Below are 25,365 nucleotides of genomic sequence, written 5' to 3'. Positions count from 1 at the left end.
GGTTGCGGGTTTGAGCCTGGTCACAGCACGTACTAGAGGCAACCAATTGATGTTTCTCTCATGTATGTCAATATTTCTCTATTTCTCCTTTCCTCTCTCTCTAAAATCAATAAAAGCATATCTTCCAGTGAGGATTAAAGAAAGAAATGTACATGTTATCTAAGAGAATCTATACTAGCCAGAATCAACTATAGCTTTCATTTCCCATATAATTTAAACTTAGACTATTGATAAAATGCAAAGATAAACTACACAGATGTCATCTAAGCAACTGGTAAATGTTCTGAAAACTTTCAATTTATGATGCCCCATTTAACCTTTTCTAATCTCCCAAAGATGTCACCAAAAAGGCTATTCACTTATACTGCCCCCATCACTATTACCTGCTTCTAAATTTCATTTTAACTTCCTTTCTTCCCCACTTGAGGGCAAAATTAAGTCATATTCTTCTTTGTACACCTGACACATTAATAGGTACCACATCATTATCAATACTTCTCTTTTTTAGTAACTTTTTAAAACAGTGTTTTAATTGATTTTTTTTGAAAGAAAGAAAGGGAGGAAGGGGGGCAGAGAGAGAAAGAAGAAAGAGAAACAGATGTGAGAGAGAAACATCGATTGGTTGCCTCCTGTACCCACCCCACCAAGGATCAAATCTGTAACCTGGGTATATGACCTGACTGGGAATCAAACCAGTAACTCTTTGGTGCATGGTACAATGCTCAACCAACTGAGCCACACTGGCCAGGGCAATATTTTTCTTAATGATGATCACAAGGTCCCTTACTAAAGAGGTTGATGTTACTGACTCACTTCTGGTTGCCAAGTGTACTCTTGAGATGTTTGGTGTTAAAGGACTCCTATCTGACCATACTTTCACATAGCCATCCTTGTGACCAAAAGCACAAAGCCATCTGTAAGACAGTTTGCCTTAGCTGGGAGTAGGATATAAAATAAGTTTTTCTGCCCTGGTCGCTTTGGCTCAGCAGTTAGAGTCAGCCTGCGGTCCAGAGAGACCTGGGTTTGGTTCCCGCTAAGGGCGCGTACCTCAGCTGCAGTTTGTTCCTGGCCCTGGTTGGTCGTGTGGGTGGCAGCCACTCGATGTGTCCCTTCACGTCGATGTTTCTCTCTCTCTCTCTTCCTCCTGCTCTATCTGAACAAAAAATGGAAAAATGTCCTCGAGTGAGGATAAAAAAATAAAATAGGTTTTCCTTCACTGCTGAAGTTACTGAAATAAAACTAAACTTTGAACTATATGCTGCACCTGAACTCCTTGCTTACCAAATGAGTCAACCACCTAAGTATAAAACTATAAAATGAACAACAGAAATAACACACAAAAATGATCAGAGAGAAAAATGCCTGGTTACTATTCTATACCAGATTATGAATAATTGGGTAAACATAAAAGACTTTTTTTTTCTCATTTTCCTTAAAAGGTAACTGTTTAACGCAAAAATTATGTACTGTGAGGTTTACATGTGTAGAAAAAGTATATGGCAACAACAGGACAAAGAATGAGGAACAAGAGAAGTGTAAGTTCTTATATGTGAAGAAGTATATTATTCCTCTGTATAACAGACTGCAGATAAACTTTAAGTGCATATTGTATACTGTGATAAATTAAAAGTGTATACTGTAAACCCTAGAACCAACCCTGGCTAGTTTGGCTCAGCGGTTCGAGCGTCGGCCCGTGGACCAAAGAGTCACAGCTGACAGGTCAATAGTGTAGATAAAATGGAATACTAAAAAATACTTACTTAATCCAAGAGAAGGTACGAAAAGATAAAGAGGAACAAATCACAGATGGTAAAAAGAGAAAATAAACATCAAGATGATAAACTGTCAGACTGGCTAAAAAAATTAAAAAAGCAAAGCCTAATTTATATGCTATCTACAAAAAATGCATTTTTGTTGTTAATCCTCACCCAAGGATATTTTTTTCATTGATTTTTAGAGAGAGTGGGCAGGAGGGAGGAAGTGGGGGAGAGATAGACAGAGACGGACATAGACTGGTTGCCTCCCACACGTGCCCTGACCAGGGCTGGGAATTAAACCTGCAACCCAGGTACATGCCCTTAAGTGGGTACTGAATCCTTGATCCTTCAGTGCATGGGTGACACTCTAATCACTGAGCTACAGGGGCCAGAGCAGAAATGCACTTTAAGAACTGCAGAATAGCCCTGGCAGGTTTGGCTCAGTGTTTAGAGCGTCGGCCTACAGACAAGAGAGAGACCAAAGTTTGGTACCTGCTAAGGGCAAGTACCTCGGTTGCAGTTTGTCCCCGGCCCTGGGTGGCAGTCACTCGATGTATCCCTTTCACGTCGATGTTTCTCTCTCTCTCTCTTCCTCCCTCTCCCTCCCACTCTACCTGAACAAAACATGGAAAAATGTCCTCGGGTGAGGATAAAAAATAAAAAAATTGACACATATGTTTGGGGGGGAGGTGAGAGGGCTCAAGATTTAGATGTTACAAAAGAATTGTATTATTAACATTCACTTGCAGTGGTACAGATATCAAATTTATAAAAATCGAGATGTAGTCAATTATATGCAAAAATATAATCACCAAATCTGTTCTACATATCCTATTTCTATTCTGAACTAAATTTTCATAAGTTTTCCAATCAGAATAGACATCGACAGTTTTTCACATTCCTGAGCCCCCTCTGCTGGTTTAGCATAAGTAGTTATCCAAAAATTAGTTGTAACACAAATGAATGCACTTTCATTAAATACAATAAATTAATGTGTATTAATAAAATGCATACTTTCAGCTTAAAGCTAGCTACATTAACTTCAGACTTTAAAAATAAGGCATGTCATTACCCTAAAAAGTTATGTAAAAGCCCAGATGGTGTGTCTCAGTGGTTGAGTATCAACCCATGCACCAAGAAGTCGCCAGTTCGAATCCCCGTCTGGGCACATGCCCAGATTGTAGGACAAATCCCCAGTGGAGGGCATGCAGGGTGTGGCCAGTCGATGTTCTCTCTCATCAATGTTTCTATCTCTCTCTCCCTCTCCCTTCCTCTCTCTCTAAAAATCAATAAAGAAAAAAAATGTTTTTAAGTTATGTAAAGAAAGACATTTCACCAACTCTTTTCACATCCACAAAAATGACTTCATAAAACAAAATCTAATTTGTACAATATTGCTAATTTAAAGAAACTGACTGTAATTGATATTAAGTAAACACCTGCATAACAATACTATCACTACATAGTATTATGACTACATGAATATAAAGTAAAATATACAAACATGTCTAGGAATGATAACCACTAAATCCATTCTGGCTATTTTAGAGAGAGATAAAGGCAATTGAGATTGGAAGGGGAGCTGTCTTATAGTCCCCTTTTTAAAAAATCTGAAACAGCCAGCCAGTGATTGATTTAAACAAACAAACAAACAAACAAATAAATAAAAACATTTTAAAATCTGCACCCAGTGGACAGCTTCAGACCACATTGAAGCACCACCACTCAACCACCTCCAGAAGCAACACACTTAAGGAGTGGGTACCAGGGCCCTGATGAAGTAAGTCTTGCTCTTTGTGGTAAGTCCTACACAGCTGATCCTTCAAGGTAGTCAGAGGTCAGTGGTCAGTGGGCACAACTAGTCCTTGAAGCTGATCAGCCTGAATAAATCCCTCCCATTCACATGCCAACAGTAATCAAGACTCAATTACAACAGAAGGGTCTACAGTCCAAATGAGGGTGCACCTCAAGGGCACAGCTGAGGTGATCAGGAAGGCTGTGCCATTGGACCCTACAGGACACCTACTACAATAGGCCACCCTAGGAAGCCTAGGAGACATAGCAACTCTACCTAATACATAGAAACAAACACAGGGAGGCAGCCAGAATGAGGAGACAAAGAAACATGATCCAAATGAAAGAACAAAACAAAACTTCAGGCAAAGAACTAAACAAAATGGAGATAAGCAATCAATCAGATGCAGAGTTTAAACACTGGTTATAAGGATGCTCAAGGAACTTAATAAAGACCTCAAGAGCATAAAAAGGGACCAGTCAGAAATGAAGGAGGAACAGTCAGAAATGAAGGATTCACTAACTGAAATAAATAATAACTTATAGGGAATCAATAGTAGAGTAGGTGAAGCCAAGGAGCAAACCATCAATTTGAAATATAAGGAAGCAAAAAACACCCAATCAGAACAGCAAAAAGAAAAAAAAAAGAGAATAATGTAAGGAGCCTCTGGGAGAACTTCAAGTGTGCCAACATTACCATCATGGAAGTGCCAGAAGAAGAAAGCGAGCAAGAAATTGAAAATGTATTTGAAAAAATGACAGAAAAATTTCCCAACTTGGTGAAGAAAACAGACGTACAAGTCCAGGAAGCAGAGAGTCCCAAACAAGATGAACCCAAAGAAGCCCACACCAACCACATCATCATCAATATGCAAAAGATTAAAGACAAAGAGAGAATCTTAAAAACAGTTAGTTACCTACAAGGGAGCACCCATAAAACTGTCAGCTGATTTCTCAAAAGATACTTTGCAGGCCAGAAAAGAGTGGCAAGAAATATTCAAAGTGATGAAAAGCAAGGACCTACAACCAAGATTACTCTGTCCTACAAAGCTATCTTTTAGAATCGATGGACATACAAAAAGTTTCTCAGACAAGAAAAAGCTAAAAGAGTTCATCACCACCAAACCAGTATTACATGAAATGATGAAGGGTCTTCTTGAAGAAAAAGGTAAAAAAGCTTTTCCTTTTCCCGAAAGCGGCCAGAGGTGACCTCTGAAAATGGTTCGCTATTCACTTGACCCAGAAAACCCCACAAAATCATGCAAGTCGAGAGGTTCAAATCTTCGTGTTCACTTTAAGAACACTCGGGAAACTGCCCAGGCCATCAAAGGTATGCATATTCGAAAAGCCACCAAGTAGCTGAAGGATGTCACTTTACAGAAGCAAAGTGTGCCTTTCTGTCGTTACAATGGCGGAGGTGGTAGGTGTGCCCAGGCAAAACAGTGGGGCTGGACACAGGGTCGGTGGCCCAAAAAGAGTGCTGAGTTTTTGCTGCACATGCTTAAAAATGCAGAGAGCAATGCTGAACTTAAAGGATTAGATGTAGATTCTCTGGTTATTGAGCACATCCAGGTAAACAAAGCTCCCAAGATGCGCCGTAGAACTTACAGAGCTCATGGGCGGATTAACCCATACGTGAGCTCTCCCTGCCACATTGAGATGATCCTCACTGAGAAAGAGCAGATTGTTCCTAAACCAGAAGAGGAGGTTGCACAGAAGAAAAAGATATCCCAGAAGAAACTGAAAAAACAAAAACTTATGGCCCGGGAATAAATTCAGCATAAAATAAAGTCTAATAAAAGTAAAAAGAAGAAAATAAAAGAAAAAGATAAAAAATATGAACAATAAAATGGCAATAAATACATATCTATCAACAATTGAATCTACAAACAAAATGAACGAGCAGAATAGTTCTCTTTATCTCTTCACAGATAAAGAGAACTCTTTGATGGTTTCCAGATGGGAGGGGTTTGGGAGCATCCATGTAAAAGGTGAAGGGATTAAAAAGTACAAATTGGTTGTCAGACTGACAAACATCAAAGGGAATGGGGAGGGGAGGCAAGAAAAGATAAACCAATGAACTTACATGCATATATACATAATCAATGGACACAGACAATAGTGTGAGAAGGCAAGAGGGGGGCAAGAGTGGGGAAGAGGGGGTCAATAGGGAGAAAAGGAAGGACATTTGTAATACATTCAACAATAAAGACAAGTTTAAAAAATAAAATAAATAAATAAAAATTCTGAAACAGCCCTGGCCTGTTTGGCTCAGCGTTTAGAGCATTGGTCTGCAGACCAAAGGTTCACTTCCCAGTTGACGGCATGTACCTAGTTTGCAGGTTTGATTCACAGCCCCAGTTGTGTTTGCACAGGAGGCAACCAATCATGTCTCTCTCACATCGATGTTTCTCTCCCCCCATTCCACTCTCTCCAAAAATCAATAGAAAAATATCCTCGGGTAAGGATTAACAAAATTAATTAAAATGTAAAAATACACATTTAAGCACAGAATATTCTATAGTCTAATTTTAAAATAAAAAATAGACTCGGCCATGGTCACTCAGCAGATCAGACTCTTCTCACTTGTGCCCCTCACTCCACTTTCTCTGCAACCATGTCTGACAAAACTGATACAGCTGAGATTGAGAAATTTGATAAGTAGAAACTGAAGAAGACAGAAATGTAAGAGAAAATCCACTGTCTTCCAAAGAAACGACTAAACAGGAGAAGCAAGCAGAATCGTAATGAGGCATGCAACACCAACATGCACTGTACATTCCATAAGTACTGTCTTCTTATTGTACTTCTTTTAGCTGTTTAACTTTTTATAAGATGCAAAGAGGTTGGATCAGTTTAAATAACTGTGCTGTCCCTTTTCACATCCGAGAACTACAGTCATCCCCTGCCACTTTGCGCTTTGACTTTCGCGGCTTCACTCTATCGCGGTTTTTTAAAATATATTCATTAAAAAGTTGACTGAGAAGTGAAAATGATACAGCGTGCACTCAGTTGTCTGAGTCAATTATATACCCCTTTATTACAATTAAAATTAAAATTACTGTATGTATGGACTGTAGGCCTATATATTCGAGCACCCCCACAAATCCTTCAACACCAGGTACAACCACTCAACCACTCCTTGTGTGTGGGCAATAACTTTTTTCCCAAAAATTCGGGTGTGGTGAAACCAAGCCAATCAGAGCGTGCTGTTCACTGATTAGCTATCCTCACTTCTTCCTATCCTGGCCATTGATTGGCTCAGCCTCATGAAAGTTCGTTTCTCTCATACACACTTCTACATCGCTACGCATCAGAAGCATCTTTGCTTTCTGGTGTTTGCAATTTCTGAAAATTTTTATCTAAGCCCCACGATGACTCCTAAACGTGCTGCTTCTTCTAAGCCTTCTGATGATGAAACTAAGCGCTGGAGGAAGATGCTTACCGTCCAGGAGAAGGTGAAACTCTTGGATGTGATCAAAGATGGCAAGAAAATCGTGGAGGTTGCCCACCATTACAACTTGAATGAGTCTACTGTTCGCTCCATCCGTAAAGATGAAAAGAATAACCATGCAACGGCTACTGTCTCAGCAAGGAAGCAAAGAGCATCGTGACAAGTTGTAATAAGTTCATAGTGCAAATGGAGTCGCCCTAGCCATTTGGATCAGCAACAGCTGCAAGAAAAACATTCCATTGGATTCGCTGGTCCTCTGGGAGAAGGCGAGGCAGCTCTATCAGCGCTTTACGGCGGATGAACCTCAACCAGGACCCTCTTCTGCAATGTTCATGGGTTTCACGGCGAGTAGGGTTGGTTCAAGAAGTTCCAGAAGAGGTATCATCTGAAGAGTGTCATTCTCCATGGATAAGCTGCCTCTGCTGACCAGCCTGCAGCAGAGGACTACATGAACAACACGTTCCAGAAGACCCTTGAGGAGGGCGAGTATCATCCAGAACAGGTGTTCAATATGGACGAAACAGGACTGTTCTGGAAAAGAATGCCTTCCCGGACATTCATTTTCAAGGATGAGGCCAAGGTCCGTGGCTTCAAGGTATATAAGGTTGGCATGACTATCGTTATGCGTGGAAATGCTGTGGGATTTTTGCTCAAGGCTGCCCTTTTCTACAAGGCCAAGAAACTTAGGGCCCTGAAGAATAAAAACAAGAACCTGCTGCCAGTGCATTGGATGCACGACAAGGGCTGGATCACGAAGCAGCTGTCATCAGACTGGGTCCACGAGTGCTTCATCCCCCAAGTCAAGCTGTATCTCGCAGAGAAGGGACTTGAGTTTAATGTCCTTCTCCTCATGGACAATGCTGGAGGTCATGTGCAAGATCTATCCTAAGACGATGTGCAGATGAAGTTCCTTCCTCCCAACACCACTTCGCTGATCCAGCCCATGGATCAAGGCATTATTCGTGCATTCAAGGCCCTCTACATGTGAAACAGCCTGCAGCACCTTGTCAAAGACATGGACCTTGAGGAGAACTTCTTGATGAAAGAGTACTGGCGGCAGTATACCATCGCAACCTGGCTGAAGAATATCCAGGCCGTGTTGAAGGACATAAAGAAGGAGACCATGAAGGCCAGCTGGAAGATGTTGTGGCCTGAAATTGTCCACGACTACAGAGGATTCATCCCAGATGATATAAGCAACTCGGCAGTGGATAGGCAGTTAGGCTAGCCTGGATGCTGGGAGGAGAAGGTTTCACAGATATGACCTGCGATGACGTGGATGAGCTGCTGGAGACACATTCGGATCCCCTAACTGACGAGGATCTAACGGAGATGACTAAGTCTGTAAGTGAGGAGGAGGAAGAACAGCCAGAGGTTCCTGGGGATCAGGAGGAGGAAGATGGCCTTACACTTGAACGTCTCTCGCAAGTCGTGAGAACTATTAAGGTAGTACAGGACATGACTGGCGAATGGGACCCACAAATGATGCGTGCATTTTGGTTCCGGAATGCACTTGATGGAGTGATAGAACCCTACAAGCCTCCTCACACATATGAAAAGACAGCACCAGCAACTGCTTATCACAATGTTCTTCAGCTGCGCAACCAGACACCCACTGCCTACTCCTAGTACTCCGTCATCGACGCACCTGCTGAAGATACTGCACCACCTGAAGACTCCTACTGAGGTCGTGCCTTCAGAGGAGCAGTAACCTTACTCTTCTTTGCTGCGCAGTACATCTCTTCACCTTTATCACTTCATCATCGAACAAGTTGCACTATTTTCATAGGTTAGTGGTTGTGTGTAAGAACTGTGTGTGTGTAAATGTACAATAATGTAATATTTGTAACGTCTAATATGTCTTATTTTCTCTTGTCTAACATATTGGGTAATAAGAGTGTAATGGTGACTAAAGGGTGTTATTTCATGTCTAGAGGGCTCTAATAATGTTAAAAAACGTATTTAGATGGTCGTATACAGGTTTTCTATGCTCTAACTGCAAAAATATTCGATTTATAAATAAAGAATCCTACTTCATGGAAATTCATTTATCGCGGGAGAGTCTGGAACGATTAACCATGATAAATGAAGGACAACTGTATGACAACAAAAAGCCGCACCTGCCTCTCCCATCTCCCTGCCTGACTGGCAGGGAAGGAGAAGAACATGCCTGTTGGTGAAGGAAGGAGCTGGATGGGACAACAGTGAAGTCTAGAGTAAAACCCAAGCCCTGGCCGATTTGGCTCAGCGGTTAGAGCATCGGCCTGCGGTCCAGAGAGACCTGGGTTCGGTTCCCGCTAAGGGCACGTACCTCAGTCGCAGTTTGTCCCTGGCCCAGCTTGGGGTTATGCAGGAAGCAGCCACTAGATGTGTCCCTTTCACATCGATGTTTCTCTGTCTCACTTCCTCTCTCTCTCCCTCCCACTCTACCTATCTGAACAAAAATGGAAAGGTGTCCTTGAGTGAGGATAAAACAAACAAACAAACCAAGCTGGTCCAGCCTGGCCAGTGTGGCTCAGTTGGTTGAGCGTCATCCTGTGCACCAAAAGGTCCCGGGTTCGATTCCCAGTTAATGGCACATACCTGGGTTGCAGGTAGATCCTGGCCTGATCAGGGCGAATGCAGGAGGCAACCAACCCATGTGACACATCAATTTTTCTCTCTCTTCCTCTCCCTCCCTTCCACTCTCTCTCTGAAAATCAATGGAAATTATTGGGGAAAAAAATTTTTTTTGACTCACTGAACACATCTAACAATTCACACAACAAAGCTATGAAATCCTATTAAGGTTACCTCTGTTCCAATAGGGCATGATCTCTGAGATATGTTAAGTGAAAAGAGAGATGCTAACATGGCAACAGTGTAACTAATATGGCAACATTTTGTGTTAGAAAGGAGAAAAAAGTATATGCAGGTATTTGCTTAGTTTTGCAAAAAGAAACAATGAAAGGATAAACCAAAAACTAATAAAAATCAGGAGAAGGAGGACGGTCCAAGCAACAGCCATGTGGCTCTTGGCAAGTCCTCCTCATGGTCCTAGTTCTAGAAGTGGAAGCAGTGTTTAGATGGCGACCCCTCCTCCATATCCTTTAAACGTTCTAGGAATAACATCTGTCCCTTCTGTGCCCCCAACTCTTGAGGTAATTACCCTAAAATTATTAATCTCTAAGTTACCCTACCCTACTCTTTTCTGCTCTGTCTTGCAACACATGTATAACCAATTCCCTATATTAAATCTACTCTATTTGAAATAACTACTATGTTTTCCTTTTTTTTTTCTTTTAACTAGATCCTGGCATAAAAAGAATCACAAAGAAATCTTAAATTTGCCTCAGTAATTGTTATAGATACTATATTTAAAAACTTCTTACATAGCCCTGACCAGGTGGCTCAGTTAGTTGGAGCATTGTCTCCATGTGCCAAAGTTACAGGGTCAATTCCCATCAGGGCACATGCAAGAAGCAACAATGACTGCATAAATAAGTGGAACAATTGATGTTTCACTGTCTCTCCATCCCCTTCTTCTCTCTAAATTCAGTCAATACATTTTTTTAAAAAAATATTCTGTAAGATAAAGGAAATAAGTGTGAATAGTACTAAAAACCAAGATTTTCAGCTTAAGAAAGAAAATATAAAATCTAAAATAAACACAACCCTGGCCCTGGCCGGTTTGGCTCAGTGGTTAGAGCGTTGGCCTGCGGTCCACCAGAGAGACCCGGGTTTCGGGTCCTGCTAAGGGCGTGTACCTTGGTTGCAGTTTGTCCCCAGCCCTGTTTGGTCGTGCGGGTGGTGGCCACTCAATGTGTCCCTTTCACGTTGATGTTTCTCTCTCTCTCTCTCTCCCCAGTACTCTATCTGAACAAAAAAACGGGAAAAAATGTCCTCAGGTGAGGATAAAAACAACAACAAAAAAACCTGTAATATGTTCAAATTAAATTGGAAATATCAATATAAAGTTTGATTTCTAAAAACGTATTTTCACCCTGGCCAGTTTGCTCCGTGGTTAGAGTGTTGGCTCTCACACCGATGAGTCACAGGTTTGATTTCGGTCAAAGGCATGTACCTCAGTTGTGGTTCGTCCCCAGCCCTGGTCAGGGTCATGTGGAAGGCAACCAGTCAATGTGTCTCTCTCACATCAATGTTTCTCTCTCTTTCTCCCTCTCTCTCCTCCCTCTTTCTATTTATCTATCTGAAGATAAATAGAAAAATATCCTCAGGTGAGGATTAAAAAAATAATTTAAAAAAACGTATTTTCTAGCTCTGCCCACTGAAAGAACCTAGGAACAATAAAGATCTAGCAGCAATGAGCTTGGTTTCTAATGGCATTCCCTATAAAAAAAAAAAACAACTGGGTCATCCTAAGAAAATGACTGATTTCAGGTCAAGGATTGGGAGAGTACAGGGTGAACCTGAGATATCTTGTTGTGACAGAAAACAACCCAAAGACCAATGAAGGCCTGTCAAAAAGACAGAACACCAGCTTGAAGAAGAGACTTATACTGGCCAAAGGTCAGCATCAAAAAGACTAATGGCTGCCCTGGCCGGTTTGGCTCAGCAGTTAGAGCGTCGGCCCGCGGTCCAGAGAGACCTAGGTTCAGTTACCGCTAAGGGCATGTACCTCAGCTGCAGTCTGTCCCCGGCCCTGGTTGGGGTTGTACAAGTGGTAGCCACTCGATGTGTTCCTTTCATTTTGATGTTTCTCTCTCTGTCTCTCCCCCTCCCACTCTATCTGAACAAAAATGGAAAAATGTCCTCAGTGAGGATAAAAAAAAAAAGACTAATGGCTGTAACTAAGTGTAAAATAATAAAAAATTCACATGCCTACAGCGATACAGAAAATAGCAAAGAAACTCACTTGCCACCACTAAAGTGACCAATTCTTCACTAAGAAAATTTACAATGAAAAGCAGAATTAAATACCCTGCCATATTAGTAAAGACGGTTAATTGCTCATTCTCCATTGATAATGTCTTGCCAGCTACTAAATGTGGAAGGAATCATCATCATCATCATCATCATTCTTTTGCAACCTCCAATGAAACAACTGATTCAGGCAAGAATCATTAATGGATGTTAAAGCCAACAGGAGAAATATGGTTGAAAAATAGAGTAACTGCATTGTGTTAAACTGCCACCCCACAGATTACTGGATCGTTGTAAAGGGTACATTGGAAAGATCTAGGACTTTCACATTAACTAAGTCATCAAATTATAATGGAAAAATTCAGGTGTGATATAACCGAGCCTTTACTTTTGTCTTAAAAGGAGATAAAGAAAGAGGTTAAATGACACGAGAAAACATTGAGACAAATCATGAATGTCAAAAAAGTCTACCAGAGAAGCAGACTGGTTTCTTTAAAAAGTCAGTGTGCTGAATGAATGTTTGAGTGCCCAATATGTAAGCAGTAAATGTGCCTATAAGGCACTAAAATTATTACATATGAATTATACTGCATGATATATCCCTTTAAAGCTATTTGACAAAAATTAATTAGCACAAAAAATTTCCTTTAGGATATAAACTTGAACCTGATTGTGCAAGAGCAGCAGTGGTTAAATAACAGAGCATACAAGAGATACCCTACAGAGCTGGATAGAGTAGTTAAATGGAAAAGGAAAAAAAAACAATGCCTCCTACCTAGGAAAATAAATGTTCCAGCTGTACAAATGAACATGCTATATACAAAAGGCAGTCAGACTATCCTGGTTCCAACAGACTGCATGACAGGTGTCATGGAAAATAAGGCTGGAAATGTACAGTGATAGCAATATGTAAAGCTTCAAAGTTAAGCAATAATGGGGAGATAGGCAATAATGAGTTACCGTAAGAGAAACCATTCAGATAGCAGTCCTTTAAGACTGTCATAAACTGTCACCTCAATCTTAACCATTTCCAAAGATTACCATGGAGAAAAACTCAAATTCAGCTGCTAAAGTTTATTAAGTGTTTCCATGTTTGGCCTTTAATTAAATCATTTACACGTATGTCATGAGGTAGAAATTGTAATTTTCATTTTTGAAGATGAAGGAGACTGGGATCACACAATAAGCAAATGACAGATCACTGGCAACAAGACCAGCTAAGAACTGTTAACACTAATTCAGTCTGCCTTCAGCTCACAAAAGCTTAGTCTAGAGTAACGGCAGCAAATATAGTAAGAAACAGGGAAATCTGAGGGACAATGAGGAAGGTAATACAGAACTACATGGCAGGATACAAGAGATGAAAAAGTATAAAAAAATGATTCCCAATTTTACAGCCTATCAGACCAGAATAAAATTATTCTATCTACAGAAATGAGAAGATTAAGAGAACTTGGTTGATGAAGGGCTTCCCTCGCCCTTTTAAAAATTCATCTTTATTGTTGAATGTATTACAGATGTTCATTTTTCCCTTATTGACCCCCTCCCTCCCCGCTCCTTCCCCACCCTGCCTTTCCCCACACTGCTGTCCGTGTGCAATGGTTATACATATATACATATAAGTTCTTTGGTTTATCCCTTCTCATACCCCATAACCCCCTTCCCTTTGAGGTTTGTCAGTCTAACAACCAATTTGTACTTTTTTAAAATTTTTTTATTTTATTTTTTATCCTCACCCAAGGACATTTTTCCATTTTTTGTTCACACAGAGTGGGAGGGAGAGAGACAAAGAGAGAGAGAGAGAAACATTGACGTGAAAGGGACACATCGAGTGGCTACCACCAGCACAACCCAACCAGGGCCGGGGACAACTGCAACCTAGGTACAGGCCCTTAGCGGGAACTGAACCTGGGTTTCTCTGGACTGCAGGCCAACGCTCTAACAACTGAGCCAAAACGACCAGGGCCAGTTTGTACTTCTTAATCCCTTCACATTTTTCACCCATTCCCCCGACCCCCGTTTCATCTGGCACCCAACAAAATGTTCTCTGTATCTATGAGAATGCTTCTGTTCTGCCTGTTCATTCTGTTTGTAGATTCAATTGTTGATAGATATGTATTCATTGTCATTTTGTTTGTTCATATTTTTTATCTTTTTCTTCAAGAAGACCCTTCAACTTTTCATATAATAATGGTTTGGTGGTGATGAACTCCTTCAGCTTTCTCTTGTCTGGGAAATTCTTTATATGGCCATCAATTCTAAATGACAGCTTTGCAAAATAGAGTAATCTTGGTTGTAGGTTCTTGCTTTTCATCACTCTGAATATTTCTTGCCACTCCCTTCTGGCCTGCAAAGTTTCTTTTGAGAAGTCAGCTGACAGTCTTATAACTCCCTTGTAGGTAACTGCTTTTCTCTTGCTGCTTTTAAGATTTTCTCTTTGTCTTGAACCTTTTGCATTTTGATGATGATGTGTCTTGGTGTGGGCCTCATAGGGTTCATCTTGTTTGGGACTCTCTGTGCTTTCTGTATTTGTATGTCTGTTTCCTTCACCAAGTTAGGGAAGTTTTCTGCCATTATTGTGTCAAATAGGTTTTCGATTTCTTATTCTCTCTCTTCTCCTTCAGGTTCCCCCAACCTGCGACTGTTGGTACACTTGAAGTTGTCCCAGAGGCTCTTCACTTTTTTGGATTCTTTTTTTTTTTTTTTTTTTTTGCTGTTCTGATTGGGTATTTTTGCTTCCTTATATTCCAAATTGATGGCTTGCTTCTTGGCTTTACCTACTCTACTATTTTTTTTTTTTTTTTATCCTCACCCGAGGACATTTTTTGTTCAGGTAGAGTGGGAGAGAGAGAGAGGAAGAGAGAGAGAGAGAGAGAGAGAGAGAGAGAGAGAGAGAAACATCGATGTGAAAGGGACACATCGAGTGGCTGCCACCCGCACGACCGACCAGGGCCGGGGACAAACTGCAACCAAGGTACATGCCCTTAGCGGGAACCGAACCCGGGTCTCTCGGGACCGCAGGCTGATGCTCTAACCGCTGAGCCAAACCAGCCAGGGCTACCTACTCTACTATTGAATCTGTGTAAATTATTCTTTATTTCAGTTAGTGCCTCCTTCATTTCTGACTGCTCCTTTTTTATGCTCATGAGGCCCTAAGTTCACTGAAGTTCCCACTAAATTCATTGAGCATCCTTATAAGCAGTGTTATGAACTCTGCATCTGTTAGGTTGCTTATCTCCATTTTGTTTAGTTCTTTTCCTGGAGTTTTGTTCTGTTCTTTCATTTGGGACCTGTTTCTTTGTCTCCTCATTTTGGCTACCTCCCTGTGTTTGTTTCTATGTATTACTTAACAAGAGGTATGGGGCTAGCTGAAACCAGATGCTGCTTGTTTAAAAGAATTTAGGAAAGCCTGAAGCAGGATCCAAGACAGGCCAATCCTATGGTAAAGCAAGTGGCAACAGCTTGGGTGGGCCTGATATTTGGATGGGGCAGGGCCTCAGGGAATCACCAGGGCCAGGCAAACAGTGTGAGCCAGGTTGCTGGAGTCCCAGATATGGCACCCGTCTGCCGCCCCAAGGAAGGGCTCACCAAAGGAAAAGAGGCCTCTGATTGCACTCTGTCCCGGAGAAAGCCGCCTCTCCAGCCCTCGCTCCAATGCCAAATAACTCAGTTTTTCCCCATATGTCTCTGGTGCCTTTCTAGATGCCTTCCCCATGCTGGAGCCTGGAGGCTGCGAGTCCGAGTAAGTCCATGTGTGGGCCCTTTAAGAGGAGCTGCCTGGGACTCCAGAAGCCTCAGCCTCCCTTAGCCTCAGTTCCCACTGGTTTTTCCAGCCAGAAGTTATGGGGACTTCTCTTCCTGGCAGTGGAACCCTAAGCTGGGTGCCTGGTGTGGGACGGGGACCCCTCAGTCCTCAGGGAGGACCTTTCCAGCTGAGGTGTTCTTCTAACTTTTTTCCGCTACATGTGGGTGTGAGACCAGCTTGTTGCGCCTCCGCCCCTCCTACCAGTCTGGATGTGGCTGCTTCTTTAATTTCATAGTTGTAAGACTTGCATTCTGCTTGATTTCAGGCAGTTTTGAATGATGGTTGTTCTGTAGTTTAGTTGTAACGCTGATGTGGTTGTGGGAGGACGCGAGACCGCGTTTACCTACGCCGCCATCTTGACCGGAAGTTCCCTTTTTATCTTTATTGTAGAGTATTATAGATGTCCCCCCTTTTCCCCATTGCCCCCCTCCACCACACCCCAGGCCTTTACCACCCTACTGTCTATGTCCATGGGCAATGCATATATGCATATAAATTCTTTGGTTAATCTCTTCCCACCTCCTCTCCCCCCCATTCCCTCTGAGATTCATCAATCTGTTCCAATGAAGGTTTTTATCTTAAAGGAGAGACGTAATAATGGACTCAGTTGTGAATACCTGGACAGCTGAGTTAGAGGATATGCTCTATTAGCATCCCTGAAAAAGCAAGAAGCATAAAAGAAAGATCACATTAGATGGATTTAAGGACATTAGAACAGTAATGTCAAGTGAAGCCACAAATAAGCCCAATTCTCCAATCAAGGACAGAAGGAGAAGCACAGGAAGAAAAAGAAAACATGTACTCCTAATGCAAGACAGGTGTGCCACTGGGCCCACACAATAATGAACCAGGAGATAAGTTTCCCTTCCCCCAGTTTTCATGTCCATAAAATAATATCATAATGATGTTTAAGATTTGAGTGTTTAATATGTGCTAGGCAATGTGCTAAGAATTTCATGTGTTTCCACATTTAATTTTCCCATAACATAGACATCATTATCATTTTATAGATGGAAAACACTGAGACTTAGAGAAGCTAAGATCCTCAACCTTCCTAATGCCGCGACCCTTTAATTCAGTTCCTCATGTTGTGGTGACCCCCAACCATAAAATTATTTTCGTTGCTACTTCGTAACTGTAATTTTGCCACTGTTATGTCTTAGGCGACCCCTGTGAAAGGGTTGTTCGGCCCCCAAAGGGGTCACAACCCACAGGTTGAGAACCGCTGGTCCATAACAAAAGAGAGTTGCAGAACTAGGGTATAAGCCTGGGTCTACCAGGGGCCAAAGCCTATCTTAATTACTATATTAAAATAAATGGTATGGCCCTGGTCAATTTGGCTCAGCGGTTAGAGCATCACCCTGTGGACCAAAGAATTGCAGGTTCTATCCCTGGCCCTGGTCAGGGTCCTCTGGGAGGCAATCAACCAATGTGTCTCTCACATCAATGTCTCTGTCTCTCTCTGTCTCTGTCTCTCTCTCTCTTCCCCCAATACCCCATTCACTCCCTTCCACTCTGTCTAAAAATCAATGGAGCCCGGCCAGTGTGGCTCACTGGCTGAATGTCAACCGATGCACCAGGAGGTCGCCAGTTCAATTCCCAATCAGGGCACATGCCCAGGTTGTGGGCCAAATCCCCGGTGGGGGGCACGCAGGAGGCAGCCAATCTATGTTCTCTCTCATCGATGTTTCTATCTCTCTCTCCTTCTCCCTTCCTCTCTTTCTAAAAAAAATTTTTTTAAATCAATGGAAAAATATCCTCAGGTGGGGATTAACAATAACTTTAAAATAAAATTAAAATTCTCAAAGAATATGTAAACCATTCAGTTATCTTTTTTATTTTTATTTATTTTTAATCCTCATCCGAGGATTTTTTTTTTATTTCTCTTCAGATAGAGTGGGAGGGAGAAAGAGAGAGGGAGGGAGGGAGAGAAGGAGGGAGGGGAGAGGGAAGGGGGGAGGGAGAGAGAGAGAGAGAGAGAGAGAGAGAGAGAGAGAGAGAGAGGAACATCGATGTGAGAAAGAAGACACATCGACTGGTTGCCTCCCGCACCACCTTGACCAGGGCTGGAGACAAACTTCAACCGAGGTACGTGCCCTTGACCAGAATCAAACACACAACTCATTAGTCCTTGGGCTGATGTTCCAATCACTGAACCAAACCAGCCAGTGCAAGTAACCTTTTTTAAAAAATTGTGGCAATATATACAAAACATAAAATTTGCCATTTTAACCATTTTTAGGTATATAGTTCAGTGGCATCAAGTACATTCACATTGTTGTACAACCATCACTACCAATCATCTTCAGAACTTTGTCATCATCCCAAACTGAAACTCCATACCCACTAAATGCTAACTCTGGAGTTCCCTCCTCTCCCCTGACAACTACCATGCTACTTTCTGTCTCTATGAATTGGACTACTCTGGGTACCTCATGTATGTGTAGTTGTATTTGTTCTTTTGTATCTGGCTTATTTCACCTAGCATAACATCTTCAAGATTTCATTACCATTAAGTTACTTTTAAGTTAAATAAAATGTAAAATTCTAACCCATCGTTATGCATCTCTATGGGGAATTATATTCCAAAATTCCATTGATTTATGAAACACACTTTTGGAAGAGAAAATTGCATTTACTGAGAAAAAGGGGAGAGGTGAGGAAGACAGATCAAAAAAAAATATGATGGACCCACAGGAATGTAAAACTTTAGATTCACTAATAAAGAAGAGAACAGTTTGCTCAATCTTCACTAGACCAAAGGATCTACTTGGAAAGATGTTATTAAATATCTCAGAGCAAAAGCTAAGAAAGCAGCCCTGGCAAACCAATACTGCTTGAACCCAAGACAACACTGTTGCTTTTTGGCAAGAGACAGCAAGGCTACTAGTTTAAAAAAAAAAAAAAAAAAAGCTTAAAAAAGAAATACTGAAATAAAAGGACAAATTCCATTTTCCTTTGACCTCTATCTGAAAAGCCAGCAGATGGGAGAGGCAACATTTAGTAAAATTATATTGATGAATTCATAATTAACACCAACCTTTCTTCCAACACTGTGACAAAAGGTTCATTCTGAAAAAATTTTTGTTCTCCAAATCACAACACAAATTAAACATTCAAAATAAAAATAATAAAGGAAAGATATACTAATGAATTCTGTAAAGTAGTTGATATAAATAGTACCCTAAATATTAAATATTCTAAGGGAATATTATTAGTTAAAACTAAAACTCGTTTGCCTTTATAGAAATTAAATGAACTACCTCAAATCTATATATTACAAAAAAACAAAAAATAAGTTACTAAGTTACTGTCCAGAGTAATAAAATTTTTCAAGTAACTATTGTTTCATATAATATCTACACACTTATCAGACTTACACATATAAACAAGCATCAAAGCACCACAAGATACTTCCATCTTTGAAGCAAAATACAGAATAGCAACACTGGAAAAGAATTAAATAAAACTTTACACATTAAAAAGTAGAAATTTGCCCTGGCCAGTTTGGCTCAGCGGTTAGAGCGTCGGCCTGCGGTCCAGAGAGACCCGGGTTCAGTTCCCGTTAAGGGCGCATACCTCGGATGCAGTTTGTCCCTGGCCCCGGATGGTTGTGTGGGTGGCAGCCACTCGATGTGTCCCTTTCATGTCAATGTTTCTCTCTCTCTCTCTCTCTCCCTCCCTACCTCTCTCCCTCTCCCTCCCTCCCTCCCACTCTATGTGAACAAAAAATGGAAAAATGTCCTCGGGTGAGGATAAAAAAAATAATAAAAATTTTAAAAAGTAGAAAAATAGCCCTGGCTGGGTGTCAGTTGGTTAGTGCATCGTCCTGATAAACCAAGGTTGTGGGTTCCATCCCCAGTCAGGGCACATACAAGAATCAACCAATGAATGCATAAATAAGTGAAACAACAAGTCGATGTCTCTCTCTCTCTCTCTCAAATCAATAAATAAATCAAAAAAGAAAATGTAGAAATGTAATACAGGAAAATCAAATTAAAAGCAGATGGGCTGCCCTGGCTGGGTGGCTAAGTTGTTTGGAGCTCGTTCCATACACCAAAAGATTGCAGGTTGATTCCCGGTCAGGGAGTGTATGAGAGGCAACCAATAGATGTTTCTCCCTCTCTCCCTTCTCTCTCTAAAATCAATAAAAATATACCCTCAGGTAAGAATAAAAAAAAGCAAATGTGCTTTCCAACAGATGCATGAGTAAGGAAAGGCAAAATTAAATTGTAGTCATAATTTTACAAGACATTTAGAAAACTATCATGAAAAACAATTTAAAAAACAGGCTCTATTATGAGCATATTATTGGGTAATTTTTAAATTACTTGTATGTAGGTCATACCTTTATACATGTTAACAATTTATCATACTACAGAAAATGAACGAACACATCACCTTCACTTTTCTGTCAACCACAACCTTTAAGCATTCATTTTCAGTTAAGATACAGATTGTACATGTTCAACTGCACCACTTCAAGATTCCATTCAATCCAAAAATTCATAAAATGTTTGCATTGCAGGGAACAACATGAAAATTGGTTATAAAACTACCACAGCACTAAGATGAGGAACTTGTAACGGGATACAGAAGTTCATTATCAGGGATACTAAGCAACCTCAATTCACAAAAATAGGTTCTATAAAATAATTTAATATAGTTCTGGCTTAAGCAGTCAATTTCATCCAAGAAGGAAAGGGACTTTCTCATTTTACTCACTATTGGGAGAAAGGAGAAAGTACTAATAACCACTTCCAGTCAACATTCTAAGTGAGTGACAACTAAACATTTATTAACTAAATGTGATCAAATTAAAATCATACAGTGCTTCTTGTGTCAGTTTACAAAACAAAAACAAAAGCAACATCACTCTAAGTTAACATGACTCAGTAATCTGAGATATTTTAATTGCAGCTGCAATGTTTGTGTTAGTTGCCTGTGTATATGACTCACTCTCAGAAAGGTTCTCCCAAGGCTCTTGGATTTTTGAGAATGCAGAAACCATAACTGGGGCATACTGTGTGGGAAGTGTCATGACAGTGAATGAATAAAAGAGAAACTCATGATAGGATTTCTTTTTTTTATTCCTCACCCGAGGACACTTTTCTATTTATCATCAGATAGTGTGGGAGGGAGGGAGAGAGACAGAGAGAAATATCGATGTGATAGAGCCACATCAACTGGTTGCCTCCCACACAACCCCAAGCAGAACTGGGGATGAACCACAACCAAGGTACATGCCCTTGACAAGAATCGAACCCGCAACTCACGGTTGGAGGGCCGAAGCTCTAACCACTGACCCAAACTGGCCCAAAACTTTTTAACAGTTTTTATAGCCCAGCTGTTGTGGCTCAGAGGTTGAGCGTCAACCCATGCACCAGGAGGTCACCAGTTTGATTCCTGGTCAGGGCACATGCCCAGGTTGTGGGCCTGATCCCCAGTGGGGGGCATGCAAGAGGCGGCCAATTGATGTTCTCTCTCATCGATGTTTCTATCTCTCTCTCCCTTCCTCTCTAAAATCAATAAAGAAAAAAAACTTTTTTTTTTAGTTTTTATAGCCCTGGCCCATTTGCAAAGTGGTTAGAGCATTGACCCATGGACCAAAGGGTCATGGGTTCAATTCTGATCAAGGGCACGTACCTGGGTTGCAGGTTCGATCTCTGACCCAGTCCAGGTTGTTTGGGAGGCAACCAACTGATGTGTCTTTTCTCACATCGATGTTTCTCTCTCTCTCTCTCCCCCCCTCCCTCCCTCCCTTCCACTCTCTAAAAAATCAATGGAACAAATATCCTCTGGTGAGGATAAACAAAACAACAAAAAAGTTTTTATAAAAAGCAAGTCACTCACAGAAGGCAGATTTTTCTGCAGAATAATAGGAAAGGTTGGGGAAGCTATCCTGACACTGAGAACGCTTGGTTGGTTGAATTCATGGTACTTCTTATACTACAATATACAATATTTAACTGGTTTCCTTGTCTGGCTCCCCAACTAGACTATAGGCAACCTAGGACCAAAAGCTGTCTTGTTTTAGAATCATTAGTACCTACTTTCCAAAATGCCCAGCACATAAAGAGAGCCCTACATAGGTGTTTTCATAAAACTGATTACTGAATAATCAATCTTACATTTACCTTTTATTTTACAAAGCAGTTGCACAAACATTACCTTTTTTGATCCACAAAACAATCTTGTGAAGTGGGAAGGGCGTTATTTAACCAAATGGCTTTTGGTTTTACAAAGAGTTGTTAACTTACTGACCTAAACAACCCTGAAATCACAATGATAATCACATATCTGTTCATCATTGTGATAACATCTCCTTGGGACTTCAATATTCTTGTAAAACCCAAAGGTTTTACTAGCATGTTCTATGCTTGCTCTTCATAGTAGGTAGTAATCACACAGCTCTGAATTTCACAGAAGGGTTTTAAGTGCATAAGGCAGTGTTAAATGAATGATCTTCTACAAATCTGACATTAAGAAGCATCCTCAGCTATTTTTCCTGATCCTGTTCTTTTTGTGACCCTGAGAAGGTAAAGAATTACAAAAGGCAAAATGCTGGAGAGTGGATGATGTCATGGATGTCATGAAGTTGCATCAATACCTGATGATGATTTAGCACAACAATGCAACACATTATGCCAAGAAGCGTAATATCAAACCACCAAGATGTTTTACTGCATTAATTTCATGACTCTTTATTATTAGCAAATTGAAACATAGAGTGGCTTTCCAATTTTCTGCAACAGAGAAGTTGTTGGTTCAGGTTGATGTCCTTAGCAAAGGCACTAAGAAAATCTACAAATCTCTATGGAGATGGCTTTAAGAAAAGGGAAAATGGTTAAAGAATTAGCTGATAACTGAACAGTTGTCATTTTAACAATGAAAAGCTTCTTGAAATAGACAAAACACCCATGGGTCAATGTAGATTGAGTAATATATTTATACCAGGCTTGTCAAAAGCAAACAATTACAGGGTATAAAATGACAACATACAAATGAAATAACACCAATCAGGTTATACACGCGACTGTGCTCCAAGTTAGGACTTTGACACAGAGCAACATTATTCACTGTAAAAGCTACAAAGTCCATTTTTAAACATTCAAATCTAAATAATGGCATTTCCTCTCAAATTTTCCTTGTCCCTTTTAAACCCACATTACATCATCATTCTTAGGCATGACAAAACACTCCGTTACAAAAGGTGTTTGGTGTCTCTTACCCAAAGCCATCACCTCAACAATTCCCCACAGCACAATTCCAACTAAAGCCATCATTCCTCCAGGAAAACAAAAAAAACCCACAAGACTTCAAACCGACTGTCCTGGTGAGAAAACCTAAATTGGCCTCTCAATTAGCATTTGAACAACAACAACAAAAAAGTTGTTCTCAAAAAAGAGCAACAAGCATAGCACAACGTCCCTGCCAGCAAGTGAGAACTGGTAATGTGTCTGAATCTTCATCCAGAGCAATCAGAATCCTACCATAGAAAAGTCCAAAAGCTTGGCAATGAAGAAATTAAGCTTTTCTTTTCCTAATAAAATTCGGTAGATTTTACAGACAAAAGCAATTGGCTATTCCGAATCTTAACAATCCAAAGGTTTCAAACGAACGAGGGCTTCATTAGCACCGAAGTTACTCTGCAGAGACTATTAGGATCTTTTTTCCTCGTTTACAAATTCATTCCCACCCTCCACTGTTCCCTTTGCACAAATAATTCTCACCACAGGGCTTCCACGGTCACAACGTGGGTTGCTCTCTCAACCCAGGAGATCCGCAGTTCCCACTTTGCTGGGGAGACACTCAAAAAGCTAAGGGGTAGGTAAGGCTGCTTGTGTTTTATTTTTTAGGCCAATTCCAAAATCTTCCCTTTGCAGCTGCAGCTTCGGAGATGCTGGCCCCTCGCCGCAGCCCCAATTTTGGAGGGCACCGGACTCCAGCTTCTCCGGCACGGCGTTAAGGATTCGGGGGCGGGAAAAGATTACCTGACATCCCTACAGTCATCCTTGCCCAGGTCACACACCCTTTCGTGGCCCCGGTGAGGGGACGAGAACCGCCCTGCTTGAGGAAAGGGGCCGGGTTCACTCCCATCCCAATGGCTGGCTGGGAAGGGGCTCTCCTCCTCCTTGCCTAACCCAGGGAGGCCGAGGATGACGACAGCAAGGTCTCCAGTCCAGCGGCACCGACCACCGCGTGGGGCGCAGGACCTGCGCGGGACCCGGGGCACCCACTGCCCGCTGCGGGCCCCGGGCATAAAGGGCAGGAGGCGCCAGCTCCCCGCCGCGGCCCCGGGATGGGGAGAGACCTCACCTGGCCCAGCCCGCGCCACGCTCTCGGGTTAGCTCCGCTGACGACAGCGGCGAGGGAGCCGGGACAGGGCCAGAGCAGAGGGGCTCCGCCTCAGGCCGTGCTTGCCGCACTCGGGGCTCCTCACAGCTGGCCGGACCCCGAGCAGTACGGAGCCGCCATCTTCCTCCACTCTAACGCCGCCGCCGGGGCAGCTCTGGCCGGGAGAAGACAGCGCAGAGCGCGCATGCGCAGGGCTCGGCGCGGAGGACGCGCGCGCACTCACGTCGGGCGGCCTGGGGGTGGTGCCATTCGGGAAGAGGCGTGGTCCCAGGTTGTGGCTCTCCTGGGCATGGAACCACCCCCAGGGAGCGCAGCTGGAGTTAAGAAACGTCGCGCTTCCGCACCTTTCTTCCTTCGGTCTCTAGACCCTACCCCAGGTCAGCACCCACCCTTCTTTCCGTGCGTGGGGCAACTGTCTTGAGACTATGATAGAAGTTTGGCTAGGAATTAACTCATTTATACCCCCTGAGGGTATGAGCATAGGTGAGGACTGTGAAAGTTGGAAGTGCTGTTGGATGTTAAGTGAAGGAGGGGAATTCAGTTCCTTGGTTGTGCAAGCGAAGCCTCCCTTAACTAGAACAACCATTGTGTGACTTTTTACTAGCTTCTTTGTCAGGTGAGGAAACTGGCGCAAAGAAGTATGAGTCATTTTCCCAAGGCCACACACCTTAGAGGAGAGGAGGCAGGGTAGGATTTGAACTCGGGCTTATCTGGTTCTCAAGCTCCTGTACTGTCTACTGTCACTATCACCAGGCCAGACAGCGGGGTCCAGCTAAATCCTCCCTCCAAGGGAGTAATCTGGTGTGTAGGTGAGAACCTTCATGAACCCATCGGGACAGCAAGTGGTCTAAGGAAATGTCAGAGATAACAGAGGCCAAGGGCTTCAGTCTTCATCCCTTGCACCGAAAACCAAAGAAACCTTGAAGTACCAGCCCACCACCCTGGGATAAAAATGGACTTTCTGGGATATCTCTTGGATCAGAACCCAAGTATCCACTCAAATTGGGAGGGCAATGCACTAATGAGCAGACTTGAGTAATCCTCACTCTAGAAATCACTAGATCTGTGTTCCTTAAACTTGAATAATGCATAGACCCCTGGGAATACACTTGTGAAATCCTAGTATGAGAAACATTGATTTAAGAAACTCAAGTCTTTCAGTTAGGAAATGTTACTGCAAAAGAAAAACTTGGCAATTATAACTGATAAAAAAAATATTAAAATTAGCCCTGACTGATTTTGCTCAGCAGTTAGAGTATCAGCCCGCGGACAGAGAGACCTGCTTTGTTCCTGCTAAGGGCCCGTATTTTGGTTTCAGTTTCTCCCCGCCAGCG

General features: G+C 41.9%; 1 protein-coding gene and 1 pseudogene across 2 annotated transcripts in view; one reads left to right on the top strand and one right to left on the bottom strand.

Annotated features, from left to right (window-relative positions):
* The window catches only part of FBXO42 (F-box protein 42), a 92,480-nt gene extending 68,295 nt beyond the window's left edge, over positions 1-24,185 (bottom strand). Inside the window, exon 1 of one of the 2 annotated variants that reach the window (XM_036255650.1) lies at positions 23,993-24,185. The gene's annotated coding sequence lies outside the window, so the exon portion shown is untranslated. Of the gene's footprint in view, positions 1-6,996; positions 7,022-23,992 lie in introns of those variants that run through there. The other variant, XM_036255651.1, reaches the window with a different exon arrangement.
* Positions 4,770-5,324, top strand: LOC118626256 (annotated as a pseudogene).
* Positions 24,186-25,365: the final 1,180 nt, after the last annotated feature.

This window comes from Molossus molossus, unplaced genomic scaffold (assembly GCF_014108415.1).
Source record: "Molossus molossus isolate mMolMol1 unplaced genomic scaffold, mMolMol1.p scaffold_m16_p_12, whole genome shotgun sequence".
Classification (NCBI taxonomy): Eukaryota; Metazoa; Chordata; class Mammalia; order Chiroptera; family Molossidae; genus Molossus; species Molossus molossus.
The sequence above is the reverse complement of the archived record's forward strand: the minus strand, read 5'-3'. Positions and strand labels throughout refer to the sequence as shown.